Raw genomic sequence first — 22,492 nt, forward strand, 5'->3', positions numbered from 1 at the left:
CTCCGGAGTGTGGGGCGGCTGGTTTGGGCCACCATGGAGTTGGGATGTGTTTCTGGCATGGAAACCTCTTGGGAACTAGAAAGGTAGAGAGATTGCTGCCAGGCTCAGACAGAGGCCTTCGGCAGTGAGATAGGGGATGGAGTATAGCGGGTGAGACGCTTTGCTGACTGAGAATTAAGATATCCAACAGATATCTTGGGGCACCATGGTGCTGGATGTAGCAGGGATAAAAGACAACCCTACTTTTAAAAAATTTTTTTCTATTTTTACAACAACACCGATGTACTGTTATCCCCCAAGTCACATTGAGGCCACTGCCAGGGGCTTCTGATACATGGGTCTTTTTACTTTTTTTTTCATTTTTACTTTTTAACAATGTAGTCCAGGCCAACTTCAAAGATGAGATACTCTACCTTAGTCTCCCAAGTGCTGGGGGGTTGCCACCACATCCGGAGTGACCAAAGACCAAGTGCCAACTTGGCATCCTTCAGAATCACCATGGAAACAGACCTCTGTGCATGGCTCTGAGGAAGCTTCTAGATAAGGTTAGCTGAGGTGGGACAGTACCCCAATTATGGGCGATACTATTTTGTAGGCTGGGGTCTGGGTTGAGTAAAATGGGAGAAAGAAGCAGAGTCCCAGCATGCTCCTCTCTCCCTTCCTGACAATAGATAAAATGTGACCATCTGCCCCAAGCTCCCATCATGCCCTCCTGTCACGATGTCCCCTTGACCTGTGAGCCAAAATGAACTGTTCTTTCCATTGCTCTTGTCAGGTATTCCTCACAGCAGTGCATAACATGCTTAACACACCCGGCCAACATGGCTACACATTAAGATCCCACCCTAGAGAGGAGAAATATTAGTGGTCATGCAGAGAGGTGCACCTGTGACCCCAGCAGGTGGCTGCTGAAGGACCTGTTGTCCAAAGTCCTCCTCCGCTACATAATGAGTTCAGGGCCAGCCTGGGCTACACGAGATCCTAACTCAAAAAGCTCATCTTCTTGTTTAACTCTTTATCTCTGTCCCTCCTCCTTTCCTCAGCTGGGCAGGAATCTGTGGTCTTGACTCTGAACTCAAAAGAAATAGCCAGGCTGAGCAGGCCTGCAGACCCACCGAGCTGTTTCAAGCGGGGACCACTAGCAGAAACAGATAATTACACTGTCCACCTTGCTCTACCTTGTCCTGGGGCTGAGCTGCTGCCCCTCTGCCCTCGTAGGGTGGTGGAGCCTGACCAGCTGGTGAAGTAGGAAGATTAATGATCAAGCCCCAGTGTGCGCTTGACCCTGAAGCTGTAGGTTCCACGTCTGTGATTCAGTCAACCTCAGAAAACACTGGGAGGTCCAGGTGTGCTGGCTTCACACCTTCTGTTCTAGCAAGGAAGAGGCAAGAGACCTCTGAGTACAAGGTAGGCAGCCTTATTATTGGGTGCTCTAGGGCTGAGGCTACTGATACAGCTCAGTAGATAAAGACGATTGCTGCCAATCTTTTTTTAAAAAGGCTTTTCTAAAAGATTTATTTATTTATTATCTATAAATTCACTGTAGCTGTCTTCAGACCTACCAGAAGAGGGCATCAGATCTCATTACAGATGGTTGTGAGCCACCATGTGGTTGCTGGGAATTGAACTCAGGACCTCCGGAAGAGCAGTCAGTGCTCATAACCACTGAGCCATCTCTCCGGTTGCTGCCAGTCTTTAGAGATCTGAGTTTGATCCCCAGACCCAGATGACAGAAGACACTTAGTTCCTGCAGGCTATCCTCTGACCTCCACATCTGCACCCTCACACAAACATACTGGTACACACAAAAATACAGTTTTTGTTGTTGTTTTGAGTCAGAATTTTCCTTTAGGCCTCTCTGGCCGGTTTGGAACTTAGCATGTAAACCAGGCTGGCCTCAAACTCACAGAGATCCACCAGCTTCTGGTTCCGAAGAGCTGGGATTAAAAGCTAGGGTTTTTGTTTGTTTGCTTGGTTTTTTTTTTGTTGTTGTTGTTGTTGTTTATTTATTTGTTTTTTAAGTAACTGAAAGGCTCTCTCTTTCTCCAGGAGATTGTTTTCAACACTGGAGTAAGGCTGTTAGCAAGGTCATCCTCCAGAGAGCATCTTTGCAACATCTGGTCAGTATACTAAACTGAGGAGGGACCACAATTCAAAACTCCTCCGTCAGTCACTTGCACAAACACAGCGAAGACCGGAAGAGGCTAGCAGTTCCTCCTGGCTCCACATGGTGCAGAGTAGAGGTCACTATTAAATGGCTTAGTGGCAGTTCAACTCACAGATGCCTAGACAAGGGGAGCTGGTGTTCACCTTGAAACTTAGGAGGAAAAAGGATCTGCGAAGGCTCACAAAACTCTGCCTAGGTCTGGAGGCTTCCAGAAGACTGAAACCTTCAAGGGAACAAATCAAACCATTGCGTAATAAACACCTCGCCTGCCAAAGATGCTCAGGGAGACTGTTCCCTAAGGCCTAACCTCTCTTTTCTGTTTCTGGATTAAGTCTTTTTTTTTTCTTTTGTTAAATTTATGTATATGCATATGTGCCTGCAATGGGATACATGTGAGGCCAGAAGCTAGTGTAGGACTCCCCTAGAGCTGATGTTATAGGCTCATGTGGGTACAAGCACTCTTCACCAATAAGCCCTCTCTCCTGTCCCCTTCATGACTTACTTTCTCACATGCCTCGGATGCTCCCACTCTCAACATAAATAAAGGTTTTTTTTTTTTTTTGTTCAGATTAGAGAGTGTATATAGTTCTATCTTCAAGCCCATTGATGCTATATTCAGCCTTCTCTCCGTGCCCCAGTGTTGGGATGGAAAAAAACAGTCCTAGCTAGCTTTAATTGTCATCCTAACCTAGTCTACATTCATCTGAGAAAAAAGTCTTCATTGGGGAACTGCTTAGATCAGGTTGGCCTGTGGGCACATCTGTGGGAAACAATCTTGATTGCTAATTGATGTAGAAGAGCCCAGCCCAGCCCACTGTGGGCAGCACCATTCCCTTGGCAGTCAGTACTACAGTATATGATAAAGCTAGCTAAGCATGAACAAAGAATCAAGCCGGAAAGCAGTGTTCTTCCACAGTTTCTGCTTCAACCTCCTGCCTGAGCTCTTGCCCTGACTTCTGTCAATGATGGGCTATGAGGTGTAAGGTGAAATGAACACTCTCCTCCCCTGATCTGTTTTGTTTTTTGTTTTTTTTCTTTTTTTCAGAGCTGGGGACCGAACCCAGGGCCTTGCGCTTGCTAGGCAAGTGCTCTACCACTGAGCTAAATCCCCAATACCCCCCCCCCCAATCTGTTTTTGTTCGGAGTACTTTAACACAGCAACAGAAGGGAATATGGAGCAGAGTCAAAGGTCTTGTGCATGCTAGGCAACTGTCATCCCTAGTCCTTTTTTTTTTTTTTTTTCACTTTGTTTTTTTGAAGGTTTCGTGTAGCCCAGGCTGGCCTGGGATCACAAGTGTGCCCCAACACAGCTGGCTCCCTCTGTCACGTCCATCAGTTCTCCACCCTCTGCCTGGCTCTTTTTCTATGTTGTTGGTATCTTCCTGTCTGCATTTGCCTATCACCTTTTCTCATTCAAGCTGCGCTTTTCCTGGTTCTTGGACTTTTTAAAAATTGTATCCTGGATTCACTAAACAAACGAGGTCAGGCACGGTAGTGCAATCATTAATCCCAGAACTTGGGAGAGACAAAGCTAGAGAGATCTCTGATTTCGAGGTTGGTGTGGCCAATTCAGCAAGCTCCAAGACAGACAGCCAGGGCTACACAGAGACCCTGTCTCCAAACACCAAACAAACAAAAAATAAAAATAAATAAACAAGGAAATACAGGTCTTATGTAACCCAGGCTGGCCCCAAAATCACTCTGTAGCCAATGACAACCTTGACCTTCCATCCCCTGGCCTCCACATCTCAAGTGCTGGGGTGATGGTACTGACATCATGGATGGGTCCTGACTGTTATGAATATTATGTTGTAAGACTCTGGGTTTTATTTGATTCTTCTCTTTCAGCAGGACTCTTCTGTCACCTGCTGGGACTTAAAGGAAGGAAGATGTCAACTTGTTGCTCTTGTAGAGAGTTCAGTCTCCCTACAGGCAGGAAAGCCTAGCTTGGAGGATTATGTATGGCTCCTCGGCTGGTCTCTCCATGGACATCTCCTGGCCTACTGGTATTGCCAGGCAGAAGCAGAGGCAGAAATCATGGAGGAATGCTGCCTACTGACTTGCCCAGCCTGATTTGGTTTTGTTTTTCAAGACACTCGAAACTCAGAGATTGCCTGAATACTTGGATTAAAGGTACGCACCACCACCGCCCAACAGCTCAGCCTGATTTCTTATATCAACATCATTTGTTTATCAAAAAAAAAAAATCTCCACAGATTTGCCCACAGGCAATCTGATAGAAGTAATCCCTCAATTGAGGGTCCTTCCCTCTTCCCAGGTGACTCTAGTTTGCGTGTAGTTTGCGTGACAAAAACTGACTAGTACAGCTACCTACAAAAGAAACATTGGCTTAATACTAGCTAAGGTGAGCTCTGCTAAGAGTTTTATACCATAGTTTTTATTTTAAGATTTATTTATTTTAGTTATATGAGTACACTGTCTCTGTCTTCAGACACAGCAGAAGAGGACATCAGATCTCATTACAGATGGTTGTGAGACACCCTGTGGTTGCTGGGAATTGAACCCAGGACCTCTGGAAGAGCAGTCAATGCTCTTAACCACTGAGCCATTTCTCCAGCTCCTATACCATAGTTTAAAAAGCCAATCATAGAGTGGGAAGTTGGAGCAGGAAAAGCCTTAGACTCTTGTTTCTTAACCTGTGAGTCGAGACACCTTGGCTGGGGGTGTGGGGAGTTTGAACGACCCATTCATAGGGGTTGCATATCAGATATTCTGCATATTTGATATTTACATTACAGTTCATAGCAGTAGCAAAACTACAGCCATGAAGTAGCAATGAAAATGATGTTATGGCTGGGGGTCACCATAACAATGAGGAACTGTATTAAAGGGTCACATCATTAGAAAGGTTAAGAACCACTGCCTTAGACAAAATTTCAAAGGCTGTGACTGTCACTATCTTACTGTGTGCATGCACTGTGCACTGCGAGTATTTAAACTAGGATGGCACAGTCATGAACGTCAACCTTGCACTTTACGGGCTCTCAATATGTCATGGCTCTGGGTTCTGTAGATTTTCAGAGCCAGGAGCTGAATATCCAGCCTGTCCTTCTCAGCAGTGGCTTAAAAGAATGGCAGGGATAAAGTTTACCTTGGCTTCTTCTTTTTCTTTTTAAAAGATAAGCCATGTAGCCCAGGCTGGCCTTGAACTTCTACTCTTCTTGCCTCCAACTTTTGGGTGCTGGGATGATAGGCACGAGCTGTCTGGCTTATGTGGTGCTGGGTAGTGAGCCCAGAGCTCCTGCATGCTGGCAAGCACTCTGTCAACCATGTGCCAGCACTGGTACAACTATTTCATACTGTGTGTCTAGATGGCAAACTCTGTGAACAAAGGCTAACTTTAACAACTCTATTAAACCCGCATGGCACAGGAAGGCAGTATGTGCTGTGAACTTGATTTTCTTTTCTTCCTTTTTACATTTTACTTATTTATTTATTTTCTAAGACAGCATTTCTCTGTATAGCCCTGGCTGTCCTGGAACATGCTCTATAGACCACGCTGGCCTCGAACTCACCAAGATCCCTCTGCCTCTGCCTCCCCAGTGCTGAGATTAAAAATGTACACTACCATACCTGGCTTTGATTTTTTTTTTTAACACGACTAATCTAAAATTACCTGTGAGGACTGCACTGCATTAGAGTCAACTAACCAGAACAGACAACATGGTATAACTTGGGGGTAATGCCAAACTGTTTTACTACAGTCTCTAGATGATCAAGAGTAAACCACAAAATGAGATCTCCCTTCCATTTAAAATAAAAATAAAAACCAATAAACAACAAACAAAAAAAAATTCCTACATTTTCTGAGCTCAAACCATAGTTCGAGCAAAATTCCTCAGACCTAGACACTAGCACACAGAAAATTCCATGGTTCTGCTAGGCCGGGAACCCAAGCCTTGATCAGCCATGCTCCAGTCACTCACTGGGAGAATCTGGGTCCCACATTTGAGAATCCACTTGACTATCCATCCAATCGATGACTTCCGTTTAATGTCTCTTTGGAACTGACTGATCGCCAGAAATACATAATGGGCAAATCCCAAGACTACAGTCTAGGTTGTGTGGTGGCACATATCAAACAGGCAGATTTGAGTTCAAGGCCAACCTAGACTACGTAGCACGTTCCAGGCTAGCCAGGGCTATTGGAATTTTTTTTTTCCTGACAGAACTGGAAGCACAAACTCGTCGGGTTCTCTGCATTCAGTGAGAATTCAGTAAGGAGCAAAAGGCAGTGTTTTGGGGAGGGATGGACAGGTAGTGCATTAAGACTTAAGCTTTAGGGGTTGGGGATTTGGCTCAGTGGTAGAGCGCTTGCCTAGCAACCACAAGGCCCTGGGTTCGGTCCCCAGCTCCGGAAAAAAAAAAAAAAAAGACTTAAGCTTTAACAACGGACCAAGGCCAGACCATAGAGTCCTGAGGAAACAGGAGAACTGGATGAGCAGTGGCCTGAGAAGTCACCAGGAAGGTCAATGTGCATAGCTCCTGTGCCAATCCAGCCTGGCCTTGACTTTAGCTTCCTAGAGAACCTTTTCTAGCCAAGTGTACAATGCCCCTGGGTGATGGCCTTATCCCTACATAACAGGGCTTAATTTGGAAACATCTGACTTGACACGTGGCTGAGGCCACGCCGCTAAAGAGGAAGGTAACTGCAAGAGGCAGCAGTGAAAGCATGACTTAGCAGGAAGTCCTCTCCCTGCACAGATGCAGTTAACAAGTTCATGATGGGCTAGGGCTAGGGCTAGGGCTGGCGGTGTGGCTAAGGAGAGCACTTGCCCAGAACACAGGAGCTCTTGATTCCATCCCCACTGCATAAGCCCTACCCGTGGTGTATGCCTGAAATTCCAGAACCCAGGGTTGGGGGAGACAGGAGGATATCTGGGAGTTTGAGGCCAGCCTGGTCTACATGAATCCCAGGCCAGCCAGGGCTACAAAGAGAGACCCTGTCTCAAAACAAAACAAAACACAACAAGTGTGGTCTTATGCACTGGGGAACAAAGGCAGGCAAGTTACTGGGGCTCTCTGGCCGGCCAGCCTGCCCAGCAAGTTCCAGGCCTAAGCAAAGTTAGGGGGCTGGAGAGATGGCTCAGGGATTAAGAACATTTCCAGGGGCTGGGGATTTAGCTCAGTGGTAGAGCCCTTGCCTAGGAAGCGCAAGGCCCTGGGTTCGGTCCCCAGCTCCGGAAAAAAAAAAAAAAAAAGAACATTTCCTGCTCTTCCAGAGGACCCAGGTTAGTTCCTAGCACCCATGTCAAGCAGTTCTCAAATGCCTGTAATTCCAGTTCCAGATCTGATTCCCTCTTTTGGCTTCCTTGGGCATTTGAGCATGTACACACACAGACACAGACACAGACACAGACACAGACACAGACACACACACACACACACACACACACACACACACACACACACACTAAATAACCAAACAGCAGCCCCAAGAACATGCTGTGCTGTGCTCAGAAGCAGGCATGCTGCTCTAACAGACCGTGGAGAGGTAAATGAACAGCACGTCCTACCCGAGCTGCCTGCCTCTGAAGTGCTCAAATTAGGACTCAAGTCCCACCAAGTCTCCGTGGACAAGAGACCTGCTCCTGGCAAAGAGGAAGGAATCCGGCCTGCAGGCCTTCCTGCCCCAACACCCACTCTTTCTGCCAAGTGGCATTCCAGCCTCCACAAAAGGATCACCCCCTTGAAGTAAGTCCCCTCCCTCTGGTCAAGAGTTACAATTGCAGCCTGCACTCAGTGGATAAAGGCACTCTCCCACAAATCTGATGAGCTAAGACTCTCAGGGGTCCACATGCTGGAAGGAAAAAACCCATTCCCACAAGCTACTCTCTAACCTCACATAAAATACTTAGATGGAAAAGAAAAAGTTGCCGGGCAGTGGTGGTGCATACCCTTAATCCCAGCACTCGGTATGCAGAGGCAGGCAGACTGCTGAGTTCGAGGCCAGCCTGGGCTGCAGAGTGTTCCAGGACAGCCAGGGGTACACAGAAAATCTCTGTCGTAAAAAGTCGAAACAAGGTTACGGGTTCAAGGATGAAATCTCCAGTCAGCATTTCACCGTATGTGGGTTTTCTCTACAGAATTTACCCCTTCCATTATATATAAACAGCACATAATATATACACATGTAAATACATACCCTGACCAAAGGCTTAGTCATACTGTTTTGTTGTTTTGTGTTTTGGATTTTTGAGACAGGGTCTGTCTTTGTAGCCTTGGAATTTGCTGGATAGACTGGCCTTAAACTCACAGAGATCCACCTACCTGCATCTTTAATGCTGGGACTAAGGGTGGGCACCACGGTGCCTAGCTATATATTCTCGCGCTCAGAAACACTTTGGCTGGTGAGATGGCTCAGTGGGTGAAGACACTTCCCACCAAGGCCGATGCTCTAAGTCCCATCCCTGGACCACACAGGGCGGAGGGAGAGAACAGACTTCTAGTTGTGTGCACATGCAGACTGTGGCACAAGCATACCCCGATAATTTATATACACAGAGATAAAGAAGATAAATAAATAAATAAATGTGAGATATAAATAAATAAATACTTGGTGCGTGTGGGGAAGTAGGCGAGTTCTCTTACAGCAGAGCCATGAGCCCAGCCCTTCACTGAAGAATTCTAGGCAAATGCTCTTTGCCGGAGCCACACCTGATCTTTTGGCCTGTACCTCTCAAGTGCTGGGACTTGTGAGCCATCTTACCCAGCTCTAAAGTTATCTTCCTGGGGAGGAAAAAGGGCGTGGGGATTCCTGGTCCCTTGGATGAGGTAACCCTCTGCTTCAAGGGAGCAGACTGCTCAGCCTGGGAGCCTGGCTTCCCTGGACACCTATACTTTCAATAAAAAAACAATGGAACATTATGCAGTACTTTAAAAAGATTATAAACTACAACCTCTCTTAGATAGACTGTCTGAACACAGGAAAAGAATATGTTCACCAAATATTCCATAAGGAATCACAGAAAAATCAGACTGTCTCTGGAGTGTTCATGCCTATAATCCCAGTAACTGCAGCTCCAGGGGATCGAACTGCAACCCGTGGGTTCTGGGACAACTGCATGTACTCACATACATAATTTAAAAATAAAATTAATCTATTAAAATATTTCTGAAGGCAGCACCTTCAGTGACTCAGGGACTTGCAACTGGCCCCACCTCTTAAAAAGCCAACATCAGGACACCGGTGGCCCAGCTTCCAACACGTGAGTCACTGGGGGACACAAGCCAGATCCAAATCACAAGCTGTGACTGTCGTGACCAACCGGAAGCATTAGAACTTGTAATAAGGAGACGACTCAGAGGATAAAGTGCTGACTGTGCGACATGTGAAAAGCTGACTGTAGCCAAGTGTGTCTGCCACCTCAGCACTAGGGGATGGAGGAAGAGGATGCTGGGGGGTGACTGGCCAGAGGATGAGCCAGGTTCAGTGAGAGACCCTGCCTCAAAAAATAAGGCAGAGGGGCTGGGGATTTAGCTCAGTGGTAGAGCGCTTACCTGGCAAGCGCAAGGCCCTGGGTTCGGTCCCCAGCTCCGAAAAAAAGAACCAAAAATAAATAAATAAATAAATAAATAAATAAAAAATAAGGCAGAGCGCTCGCTATCAAGGCAGACAGCAGACATCGGCCTCTGCACCTCCCCCGACAGAACTTTGATGATTAATAAGAAAACTCCTGATTAAAAAGGGAAAATCTGAAGACAGGCACGGTGGTGTATGGCTTTCATGTCAGCACTAAGAAGGCAGATCTCTGTGAGTTCAAGGCCAGCCTGGTCTTCTGAGTTCCAGGACAGCGGCAGCTAGAGACCTTGTCTCAAAAAGCAAACACAGACTCTCTTGCCTCTCTCTTCTCTTCTCAGCTCTCTTCCCCTCTTCCCCTTTGTCCCTTCTCTCCCCATTCCCCTCCCCGCTTCCCTCCACATGCTCATGGCTGGCCTTTACTTCTCCCCCTTCTTCTATTCTTCTCTCATTTAAACCTCTCCACATTGGGGAAAAAAAAAAAAAAAAAAAGCAAACACAATGGGGAAACCTGGATTTCACAGCAAAGAATGTGGCTAAACTAATGAATACATGACTGGGACTGACATCTAACCACAACTAACCAGAATCTCACCATGAGAAAACAAATCGAAACTGACTGACCACAGAGACACGTCCTCACTCTCTGAAAAATGTCCATGTTGTAAAAGACAAAAGAAGTCCAGATCAAAGAGCAGGAGTAGTGAACTGGGTCTGCCACGTGATCTTAGACTGGAGGGCAGACTTCAGCTAGAAAAGAAAGGCCAGGGAAATGTGAAGGGCTGCAACTGATAACTTCCCACAGTGGCCTTCTCTGCAGCACAGTGCTCACCGGAGAAAATGGTTTGAAATTTACATAGAAAATGAACACAGTGATTGAATGCTGTCTGAGGCCCTGGGATCCATCCCCAGCATCAACCTACTCTGTCTCTCTCACACATACATACACATGCACAGAGGCACAGACAGACAGACAGACACACATATGCACATATACAAAGAGACACAGATACACACAGTCAGACACATACATAGAGACACACCGATACACATAGACATACATACATAGGCACACACATATGTGCAGATTTCTTGACAGACATATACAAACACAGAGACACACATACACACATGCAGTCAGACACATGCATATAGACACACTGATACACATAGATACACATATACACAGAGGCACACACATATATATGTGCTGACACACACTAACAAATATATTAAAAGACACACACCCATACACACATACTGAGACACACATAGACCTCAAACAGTACTCCCAGACACACATGCATATACGAGTATACAAACACATTTTTGTACACTGTACACACATACACAAATATAGTGAGACACAAAAATACAAACACACTGTATATAAACATACCACACTCACACAAACACAAATCTAAATCAAAGGATTTTTTTTTTATGTGAATACACCCTTCAGACACACCAGAAGAGGGCATCAGATCTCATTACAGATGGTTGTGGGCCACCATGTGGTTGCTGGGATTTGAACTCAGGACCTCTGGAAGAGCAGTCAGTGCTTTTAACCACTGAGCCATCTCTCCAGCCCCCAAAGGGAGTATTTTTAAGGCTTCTGACTTACTGTCACATTAGCTGTGAGAAAGCACTTGCCTCCCAGCTGCTCTTCATTGTGAAGCCTCACTGCCACTGTAGAGAGGCCTGGAGCCCGGGAGGGCACGTGAGTTAGTTAGCTGTGGACTATAGGGAATAGTCAAAAGAGGCCAGGACACTTGTGTCCCAGAAGAACAACCAAACCAAGCCAGAGTGGACTTCTGCCTTTTTGGGGGAAAGATACTCCCTGCCCAAAATACACAGGCCAGATATCAAGGTACAGTTCCTGATTGGGTGAGTCTAAAAGAAGCCCCAGATGTCATGGCAGATTTCTTGACCATGCCACAAGATGGCAGGTGACCAAGAGGTAGGATGGCAGGCACAAAGGCCAGGTGGCAACCAGGTAAACTAGCTCAGTGTGGTGGTTCAGGCCTGCAATCCAGGTACTCAGGAGATTGAGGCAGGAGGAATCAGCATGGGTTCAAGGCCAGCCTGGGCTACACTGGGAAGCAGCTGGTCACAATATGCCCATAATCAGAACAATAATGAATGTGGGCTAATGTTCAGCTCACGCTCTCCATCTTAAAGTAGCATTTAACAACTTATATACTGGGTGGGTGAGTGGGGGAGCACCCTCATAGAAGCAGGGAGAGGGGGTTTGGGATAGCGGGTTTCCGGAGGGGAAACCGAGGGCAAACCGGGAAAGGGGATAACATTTGAAATGTAAATAAAGAAATATCCAATAAAAGCAAAAAGCTCACATATTGATTTTATTTTATATTTTATGTGTATATGTGTGTGGTTATGTGCACGTGAGTTCAGGTGTTCGAGACCAGAAAAGACTGTGAGATCACTTGGGGTTCAAGTTACAAGCTGCTGTGAGCTGAGGGATCTGGGAGCTGGGAACTGACCTCAGGTCCTCTGTTAGAGCAGTCAACACCCCTAACTACTGAACCATCTCTCCAACCCCCTTTCTCCGTTTTTATACAGTTCATGATGGGCTAGGCTCACCCACTGTCACGATGCTTCCCACACCGATGACGTAATCAAGATAAACCCTGGAGGGGTTGGGGATTTGGCTCAGTGGTAGAGCGCTTGCCTAGCAAGTGCAAGGCCCTGGGTTCAGTCCCCAGCTCCAAAAATAAGTAAATAAATAAATAAAAATAAACCCTGGAGCCGTGTCCAGATGTCCCCCAGGTATTCTGTCAAGCTGACAGTGAAGCCCAACCATCACAGCTGCAGTCTAGAGCTGAAGGGGAGCGGAGCGCCATTCTAACAAGGCGTCTTCTTGCATTAGCAAGATCTGGCCTTTACTCAAAGCCTACTTTCTCAAAGACTTTTATTGTGAGCACAGCCGTGCCCACTCACTCATATGCCACCTATGGCTGCCTTTTTTGCTAAATCAAACAGCAGTTGCTCAGCTGTCAGATCTCACAGCTCACAAGATTCGAGAATGTACTATCTGGCCCATCACAAAGGGAGGCTGCCAGTGTGTCTGACTTAATTAATCACTCTGTACTGATGCTACTTCCGGCTCTTGATCATTTTAGTGTGGTTATGTAAGACATGAACATCGGGAAAGCTTGGTGAGAAATAGAAAGAAGTGCTGTGATATTTTGCAAGTTCCTGTGAGGGCAACACTGACTAAGATTAAATAGTTAGGGCTGAGGAAATGACTCAGTCAGTAGACTGCTTATGCAGACAGCCCGAGGACTTGAGCCCCATCCCCAGGACCCATGTCAAGAGGGTTCAGCTTGTGCACTGCACTTTAAAGTAGTTATTCTTAAAACTACGCATCTCAAGCTGGAGAGATGGCTCAGAGGTTAAGAGCACTGACTGCTCTTCCAGAGGGCCTGAGTTCAAATCCCAGCAGCCACTTGGTGACTCACAACCATCTGTAATGGGATCTGACGCCCTCTTCTGGTGTGTCTGACAGCTACAGTGTACTTATAGATAATAAATAAATAGATCTTTAAAAAATATGTATTTCATGTTCAATTGTGTGTACATGCTTTCATGCATATGAGTTTAGGTGTTCGAGGCCAAAAGAGGTCGTCTGCTCACTTGGAGAAGGGGACACAGGCTGGAGGATGCCTGAGTTCATTAGTCAACCAGTCCAACTCAAACGGTACACCAGGCCAGTGAGAGACCATGTGTCACAAAACAACAAGATACGAAGCCAGAAATATGGCTAGGTGGTTAAGAGAACCTGCTGCCCTTGAAGGTGACACAGGTTCCATTCCTAGGTTTATGTGGTGGCTTACAACTGTCTGTAACCAACAGGCACTGCACACAAGTCATATACAGACGACTATGCAGACAAAATACTACATGAAACTCAAGATATGCAGCTCCTGAGGAACAATTACCAAGGGTTCCTCTGATCTCTACATGTGCACATACACACTCATTCATGCACACACACTCTCTCATACACACACACACACACAACTTGCACACAAACACACATGCACACACTCACACATACACATGCAGAATTAAGGGGCAGGGGTGTGGTGATAAACACACCTCAAATCTCAGCACTTGGGAGGCAGATGCAGGAGGATGGCTGAGAGTTTCAAAACCAGTGTCCTTTACACAGTTCAGATAAGCAAGAGGCTGGGAGTGCAATCAGTGGTAGAACACTTGCCTGGAGTCACCCAGTGAGGGGCTGGAGGAGTGGCTCAAAGGTATAGTGCTTGCCTGGCAGGCATGAGTCCCTGGGTTCAAACCCTAGCACTGCGAATAGACAAACGACAGTCAGAACTGAGGAAGAAAAATCCACCTAGAGCAGAGACGCAGTGTTACTGGCAGCTCACTTCACCAATGTTTGTTTATACTTACTGTGCATCAACCGCCACACCAAGCAAGTTCTCTCTACAGCCCTTTATTTTGTACTCTTTTTTTTTTTCTTTTTTTCGGAGCTGGGGACCGAACCCAGGGTCTTGCACTTGCTAGTCAAGCACTCTACCACCGAGCTAAATCCCCAACCCCTCAGCCCTTTATTTTGTATGACAACCCTGTTTAGAGAAATATTGTCTTACATTTTGCAGACCAACACTTAGCCAAGCAGTTACCCATGGTCCCCTAGCCGGCAACTTCCAGGGTGAGATACAAGGACCCTGTGGGGCTGATACTTCTGCTGGCATCCCAACGACCATTGGCTATGACAGACAAGGTGTGCTTATGGTTGTCTCATGGCGGTGCCAGGGGTTCCAGTGCTGACTACCTTCAGACTATGCTACCACCAACAGCTGTGCTTCTCCGGTGACTCGGACAGAAACGGAGCCTCTGGAGCCTCTCTTCTACCCAAAAATGGCTTCTAGCCATCTCTGTTACAAGTCAGAATGAGACTTACAAAAATCAGAGTCCAGACTTTTATCAAGGCGTCAGGCCAAAGACTGTCAGTGCACTGAGGTCTCTGACAGTGCTGTTCTGAGGCCCACCCATCCCAGGGTCTGTTTGCATTTCACATTAACATTAGACCACAGCTAAGCATTCAAAGCTACTGTCCATCGGGATGCACCAGGTGTGGGGTGCACGCCTGTCATTTGACTACTGCCAGGGTGGAAGCAGAAAGGTCAGGGGAGAATTCAAGGCCAGCTTGGGTTACACCAGACCCGATCTCTGTAAGCATCGACTCAAGGAGATGTGCATCACTGAGTACCGGTGTCTAGAGTCCTACTGTGTGTCCGAGTCTACAGCAGGAACACATCAGCAATAAGTGTGGAGCCTCCTCCAACCACAGGACAGAAGACTTTCTTGTGATGTCTACTAAACCATCTATAATTACTAAACCACTTACAAGGTGGCCCATCAGGAGCCAGAGAGCTAGTTCAGTAGGTAAAAGTGCTTGCTGTCAAGTCTAACATGAGTTCCATCCCTGGGACCCACATGCTGACTCCTGCAAGTTGTCTTGACCTCCAACATGCACCCTACCCTCACAAGAATAAGTAAATGGAGGAGGAGGAGGAGGAGGAGGAGGAGGAGGAAGAGGAGAAGGAGGAGGAGGAGGTAGAGGAGAAGGAGGAGGAGGTGGAGGAGGAGGAGGAGGAGGAAGAGGAGGAGGAGGAAGAGGAGGGGGAGGAGGAGGAGGGGGAGGGGAAGGAGGAATGAGCCTGGGGGTGGTAGGGCATGCCTTTAATCCCAGCACTCAAGAGGCAAAGGTAGTTGGATCTCTGAGTTCCAGACCGGTCTGGTCTACAGAGTGAATTCCAGGACAGCCAGGACTACATAGAGAAACACTGTCTCAAAAGACCAAAAAAAAAAAAGAAAGAAAGAAAGAAAGAAAGAAAGAAAGAAAGAAAGAAAGAAAGAAAGAAAGAAAGAAAAGAAGGGCGGAGTGGGCTATTGTGATTGAACGGAAAACTCTGTAGCAGCACTGTCTAGAAGTCAGGGCGGAGGAGTGTAGGGCCCACAGCTGACATCACTGAAGCCACAAGGTGAGTAGGTCTATCACCAGGTCTAACTTTTCTTCCCTGGACCTTCCTTTATGTAAGGATCGTTAGCAAAGGAAGCCAGGACAGCCTCGTGCTCAGTATTCACAGAGCGCTTAGTATCTGCCAGGCTGTCTCTGAGATGCAGGGATTATGCTTATGTGAGAATAGTAGGGCCAGAGTAGTAGATAGAACATTCCAAAGGACAGAGGAATAAGGAGTTAAGAGAGTGGGCCCAGCAGTTTAAGAGCATGTGCTCCTCTTTTAGATGACTCAGGCTCAGTTCCGAGGACCCATGTCCTGCAGCTCACAGCTTCCTGTAAGTCCAACTCCAGGGAGCCGTTGTTCTCTCTTGGCCTCCATGGTCGTGTACTCAGGTGTACATCCTCCTCCCACTGCTCAGAGTTAGAAATGGAGGATTGGTACCCACAGGGTACTCTACCTAGACCTGTGTAGCAAAAGGTGTGGGGGTTTCAGGCTCCGTTGAAACTCTGTAAGGGTAGAGCTCTGGGCACGGGAGAAAGAGCAGAGCCAGAATGGTGCCTTGTGACAAGCAGGGTTCCAGTTCGGGAATCTAGGGCAGTGAGTGGGAAGAGATGCTTTGCCCGAGTTGGAGGGGACCAGTCCCATGTGAAGGCGTTAACTACTTAGTCCCTCCCACATGTAGCCTGGCTTGCCTTCCTGCCCTGGGTGAATGGTTCTAGTTTCTCTTCTCTCTCTCTCTCTCTCTCTCTCTCTCTCCCTCCCTCCCTCCCTCTCTCCCTCCCTCTCTCTCTCTCTCTCTCTCTCCCCCTGCACGTGTCATGGGTGTTTTGCCTTCATGCATATCCATGTGAGGGTGTCCGATCCTCTGGAACTAAGTTACAGGCATGTGTGAGATGCCATGGAGGTGCTGAGAGTTGAACCTGGGTCTTCTGGAAGAGCAGTCAGCGCTCTTAACCACTGAGCCATCCCCCCAGCCCAACCACCTCTCCTGATTCTCATCTGATATAACCACTTGCCCCCAGGTCCTACTAAACTCTCCCTTTTGCTAGGAAGAGCATGTGGGATTGGATACACTTACAAACTGGTTGAGGCACAGGAGAACATGGACCTTGTGTGTATTTGTTACTTTCTTTTTTTTTTTTTTTTTTTTTTTTTTTTGGTTCTTTTTTTCGGAGCTGGGGACCGAACCCAGGGCCTTGCGCTTCCTAGGTAAGCGCTCTACCACTGAGCTAAATCCCCAGCCCCTATTTGTTACTTTCTAATTGTTATAAAATGATCTGACAAAAGGAACTGCGGGGCTAGAGAGATGGCTCAGTGGTTAAGAGAACTTGCTGCTCTGTAGAGGACCTGAGTTCAGTTTCCGGCGCCCAAATCCTGTAGCTCATAAACACCCGTACCTCCAGCTGCAGGGAATCTGATGCCTTCACGTGTACATGTACACATACACACATGCACATGCACACACACAAATTTTTAATACAAAAAAGTAAAAATAACTGGGTGGTGGTGGTACATGACTTTAATCCTAGTACTTGGGAGGCAGAGGCAGAGGCTGAGGCCAGCCAATTCCTAAGTTCGAATCCAGACTGGTCTACTGAACGAGTTCCAGGACAGCCAGGGCTATACAGAGAAAACCCTGTCTTGAAAAACAAACAAGGGTTGGGGATTTAGCTCAGTGGTAGAGCGCTTGCTTACCAAGCGCAAGGCCCTGGGTTCGGTCCCCAGCTCTGAAAAAAAAAGAAAAAAAAAAGAAAAAGAAAAAAGAAAAACAAACAAAAATTAAAAAGAAAATCCATAGCTACTGTACCTTAGAATAACAGTCTTAACTGGACATCTGGGGTCAGCTAACACGCAGGACAAAGATCAGCGATATTCTTGGGAGAATGGTTCAAGGTTCATTCATTCACTTACTCATCATTTAGTTTCCGTCAGCTGAGTGCTTAGCGCCTTCTGGCTCTCTTCCAGGCACTGGCTTTCCCTCACAGAAATAACTCGACTCCATTCCAACTACATTGTCACGGGGGTGCAAAGTTCTTCGTTTCATTTTCTGAGACACTGTCTTCCCAATGTAGCCCAGGCTAGCCTCAGACTTGAGTCCTCCTACCCCAGCCAAGGGCTAGGATTTCAGACATGAGCCGCATTGCCTGACTAGACTCCTTTTGTTACTAGCTACTTCGTAGAACGTAAACAGAGAAGAAAAACATTTACTCAACAGATAAGAGGATAGGTTTAAACTCTTGAACAAGGCTGGGGCTAGAGCTCAAAAGTAGAGAATGTTCCGGCACACATGAATCCTTGGTTTCATACCCACCCCACTATCTCCCGCAAACACACACACACACACAAATTCTGTTTTGTTTTTTTGTTTTGGAGACAGGGTTTCTCTGTGTAATAGCCCTAGCTGTCCTGGAACTCGATTTGTAGACAAGAATGGTTTCCAACTCACAGAGATTGCCGGCTTCTGTCTTTAGCTACACAAAAAATTCTTAAAGGGGTCAAGGGGTGGGAAAAAGCAGCATCCAAGCGAGGTGTGGTGGTGTGGTGTACACCTGTAATCCCAGCACTCGGAAGGTAAAGGCAGGAGGATCAGGAGTTCAAGAACAGCCTGGGCTACAGAGCAAATTTAAGACTAACCCGAGCCTGAGTCTATCTCAATAAATAAATAAGCAAAATAAAAAATGAAGAAAATTAGAAAAAAAAAAACAAGTCTTCAAGATTAATCTGGCAGGGGCTGGCAAGATGGCTCAGTGGTTAGGAGGTCTGACTGCTCCTGCAGACGGCAGAGTTTAGTTTACAGCACCCATGTGCTAGCTTGCAGCCATCTATACCTCTGGTTCCAAGGGATCGGACACCATCTTCTGGCTCCACCAGAAGCAGGCACACACTGTGGCACACAATGCAGGCAAAACACTGATACACATAAAAATAAAAAGAAATCTGTAAAACTATTGGAGGCGGAGGGGATCAATCTAGCAATAGTACCATGGACAGATCTTGAGACACAGGTTGGCAGAAGCAGAGAATTGGGAATTCCTGGCCGGCCTAGAACAAGGCAAAATCCTGTGTCAAAGAAAGAAAAGTGCATCGGGACAGCCCAGTGAGTAAAGTGCTTGCTTGTGTAGGCCTGGCAACGTGAGTTCGATTCCTGGGATCCATGGAAAGGTGGAAGGAGAGACCTGACACCACAAAGCTGTCCTCTTACCTCCATACCTGGGCTATGGCACACACTCACACACATACATCATCATACACACACACACACGCGCACACACACACACACACACACACACACACACACACGTAACAAATAAAAATACTTTTAAGAAAAGGCCAATTTAGGGAACACCACAACAGCTACTGTAAGGCCATGTAATTACAGAAAGAACTTTGAAGACCAAAACCAGACTAGATTTAATGGCAGCTGCAGACCCAGAATAAAAGGGAAAAGGGAAGGTAGCATTTGTCCTCGAGAGCTCTGAGGACCAGAAACAGAAAAATGGTAGGGCCACTGTTAGGAGCAGACGTCATGTTGGTGACAGTTTACGGCTGTTGTACTATATGACCTCCAGATCATACTGCATAATTTTATTTATCTTTATGGTACTGGGGATGGAAGCCCAGGACCTTTCACACAGTATGCAAGTGCTCCAGTACCGAAGTATATCCCCAGTCCTCAAAAATATTTTTTATAGACCAGTGAGACAGCTCAGTGGGAAAAGGTGCTTGCTGCCGAGTCTGGAGACCTGAGTTCAATCCCCAAGACCTACATAATGGAGAACCAACTTCACAAAGTTGTCCTTTGACTTCCACACAAATGCCATGGCAGATGAAAACAGACACACTCTCTCTCTCTTTCTCTCTCTCTCTCTCTCTCTTAATTAATTAATAAAATGCCAGTGAACAAACCCATAACAGGCACTGTCTTCCATTAAGCCACAAGGCTAGACCTCAGATCACACTATCTAAGGGACCCCCAGTGACCTATGTGAGCTTGTGGTTTTATAAACAGTCACTGAACCCTTAAATAATGCCAACACACCACCTTCTTCACCAGACCACAAACCCAGGTAAGAAACCTCTGTGATGCTTGGAATGTGTGCCTCCCTCAGCCCCACCCCAGAGGAGCCTGGCACAATTGACTAATGCAATTTGTGTATCCCAGGGCCTTCGTCTGTTTGCTGTGTTGAAAACCGACCCTGCGTGACCCTCGATCATTGCATCTGTGTGCTGGGAAGGTTACCAAGAGTTTCTATGTATCTACCCGGTCCTGTGAACCTCTATCCAGATCCAGTACACAATACAAACTGTGAAGATCAAAGTCATACAAGTTCGTGGTATTGTGGACATGAACCGTCCCAGGGAGAGGTGATGTGGAGACTGAACTCTGAGAAGGGGTTAGGCAGGGGAGGGCCACAGACTCTGAAGTTATGACCAGGGTACATAATGTCAAATGACTCAATACCTGTGACTTTCACTTACAAGCAAAATGACGTAAGCTCCACCTTGGAAGGCACACCTTGTCTATTATTCCTCCTGTTATACAAACAGGCAAACAAAAGCCAAACTCTCCCAGATTATTGCTCTACTACAGGCTATCCCCTGTCCACTCTCAGAACAAGCCATTGCTAAGGCACCATATACTGGAGTAATATCTAATTATCCTTTATATTTTAAAAGCCTTCCTTTCTTCTTTTTCCTTCCTTCCTTCTCTCCTTTTATGAGACAGGCTCTTATGTAACCCAACTTATTGTGTTTCCCAGGATAGTCTTGATCTCCTGATCTGCCTACTTCCACCTCCTGAATCTTGGAGTACAGACATGCTCCACTACACCTAGTTTATAGAGTAGCCAGGGCTCCCTGTGTGCCAGGTAAGCGCTCTACCTACTGAGCCATGCTCCCAGTCAGAAACTGCTCAGCTTCTGGAAAGCACGGAGAGTTCTCTCAGCTTCGTCATACATAGGAGTTCAGAAAGTCTCAGCCCCCAGCGTGCCAATCAAAAGGTAATTCTGAGACATATCTTAAAACTGAAATAAGTAGGCTGGGGAGATGGCTCAGTGGTTAGGAGCGCTAACTGCTCTTCCACAGGTCCTGAGTTCAATTCCCAGCAACCACATGGTGGCTCACAACCATCCGTAATGGGATCTGATGCCCTCTTCTGGTGTGTCTGAGACAGCAACAGTGTACTCATGCATAAAATGAACAGCAAGGAAGATGGTTCAGTGAATAATGTCACTGTCAATAATATATGATGATAGTAAATCAGAAAATAAAACACCGGGTTATCTAGACATTTGCATAATGTTTGGGTTTTCACATTCAGAATGAATGAAACTTAAATCTGAAATGGTGGGGCTGATGAGGACTGGAGAGATGGCTCAACAATGAAGGGAACCTGATGTTCTTCTAGACGCCCAAGCTTGGTTGCCAGAACCCCTGGCAGACAGCTCAGGACCACCTGAATCCTAGCTCTAGAACTAATGCCGTCCTCTGGCCTCCTAGCATCTGATAGGCTAGACTCAGGGGGACTGTGCTGAGTTCAAAGCCATCCTGGATCACACCACGTAAGACTCTGTAACAAAAACATCAAAGAGAGAAGTGAGAAGGCTCAGTGGGTAAAGGCACTTGCCGCCATAACTGATGGCCTGAGTTGGATCCCTGGGTCCCACGCGGTAGCAGGAGACTCTCCAAGTTGTCCCCTGACTTCCACGGATGTACCATGTCAAAGGCACCCACCCCATAAATAGGTGTAATTTTTAAAAAATGTAATCAAAGAAACAAGGGGTAGGGAGAGAGCTTGGTTGAGAAAGTGTTTCAATTTCTAAAACCTAGCATTAAAAAGAAAGGAAGGAAGGAAGAACAAAAGAAAGAGAGAAAAAAGAAAGAAAGAATTCCAGCCTGTTAGCATGCACTTAAAACATCCCAGTGCCAGGAAGGCAGAGACGGGTGGATCCCTGAGGCTTGCAGACCAGCCATCCCAGCCAAATCAGACAGCTCCAGGTCAATGAGAAACTCTGTCTTGGAAAAAAAAGAGTGATGTCACCCAAGGCTGACATTCACACGTGCGCACGCACACACACACACACACACACACACACACACACACACACACACACACACACTCACTCATAAAATCTGTATAGGTAAGCCCACCATGCAACCCTGGCATCCCACCACCCATATCTTAGGCATCCCAGAGGTGGTGTACACCAGGATTCTTTGACTGACTCACCCAGACTCAAAGGCTACCAAGAGCCTGGCACAGTGCCCTCCTCCCAAGACACCTCCTCTTGCATGCTCCATTGCTCACGCTCGGTTCCAGGGCCACTGAATACCCAGCACCACACAGTAGCTCACACCTCAGGGAGAGAAACGTGGCTTACTCCGCCACATATATATTTAGTTTTCTGTTTGCTTTCCTCCCCAGCAAGGTTCTCTCAAGGGGCTGAACCAAACACCACACAGACCCACCCTGAGGGCCTCTGAAGTGTCATTCCACAGGGACCTAAGCCTGCCAAGAACAGCAAGAATCAACAGCAACCTTCTACCTGGACACGGTGGTGCGCATCTGAGAGCCCATCACTCTTGAGGTAACTGGGGCAGGAGGATTGCTACTTAGAGGCAAGACCTTAGTTAAAAGGAAGAGAGAGAGAGAAAGGAAGACAGAAAGAAGGAAGGAAGGAAGGAAGGAAGGGAGGGAGGGAGGGAGGGAGGGAGGGAGGAAGGAAGGAAGGAAGGAAGGAAGGAAGGAAGGAAGGAAGGAAGGAAGGCAGG

The 22,492-nt window shown here is 46.8% G+C and overlaps 1 protein-coding gene and 1 long non-coding RNA gene across 3 annotated transcripts in view; one reads left to right on the forward strand and one right to left on the reverse strand.

The window, feature by feature from the left end:
- Positions 1-22,492, reverse strand: part of Por (cytochrome p450 oxidoreductase) — a 67,979-nt gene that overhangs the window by 22,086 nt on the left and 23,401 nt on the right.
- Positions 269-20,525, forward strand: LOC148002286 (uncharacterized). The gene is made up of 3 exons (XR_015634743.1): positions 269-426; positions 9,581-9,672; positions 18,470-20,525. It is a non-coding gene; the product is annotated as an uncharacterized LOC148002286 (long non-coding RNA).

The sequence above is a fragment of the Rattus norvegicus genome, chromosome 12 (genome assembly GCF_021556685.1).
Source record: "Rattus norvegicus strain SHRSP/BbbUtx chromosome 12, alternate assembly SHRSP_T2T, whole genome shotgun sequence".
Classification (NCBI taxonomy): Eukaryota; Metazoa; Chordata; class Mammalia; order Rodentia; family Muridae; genus Rattus; species Rattus norvegicus.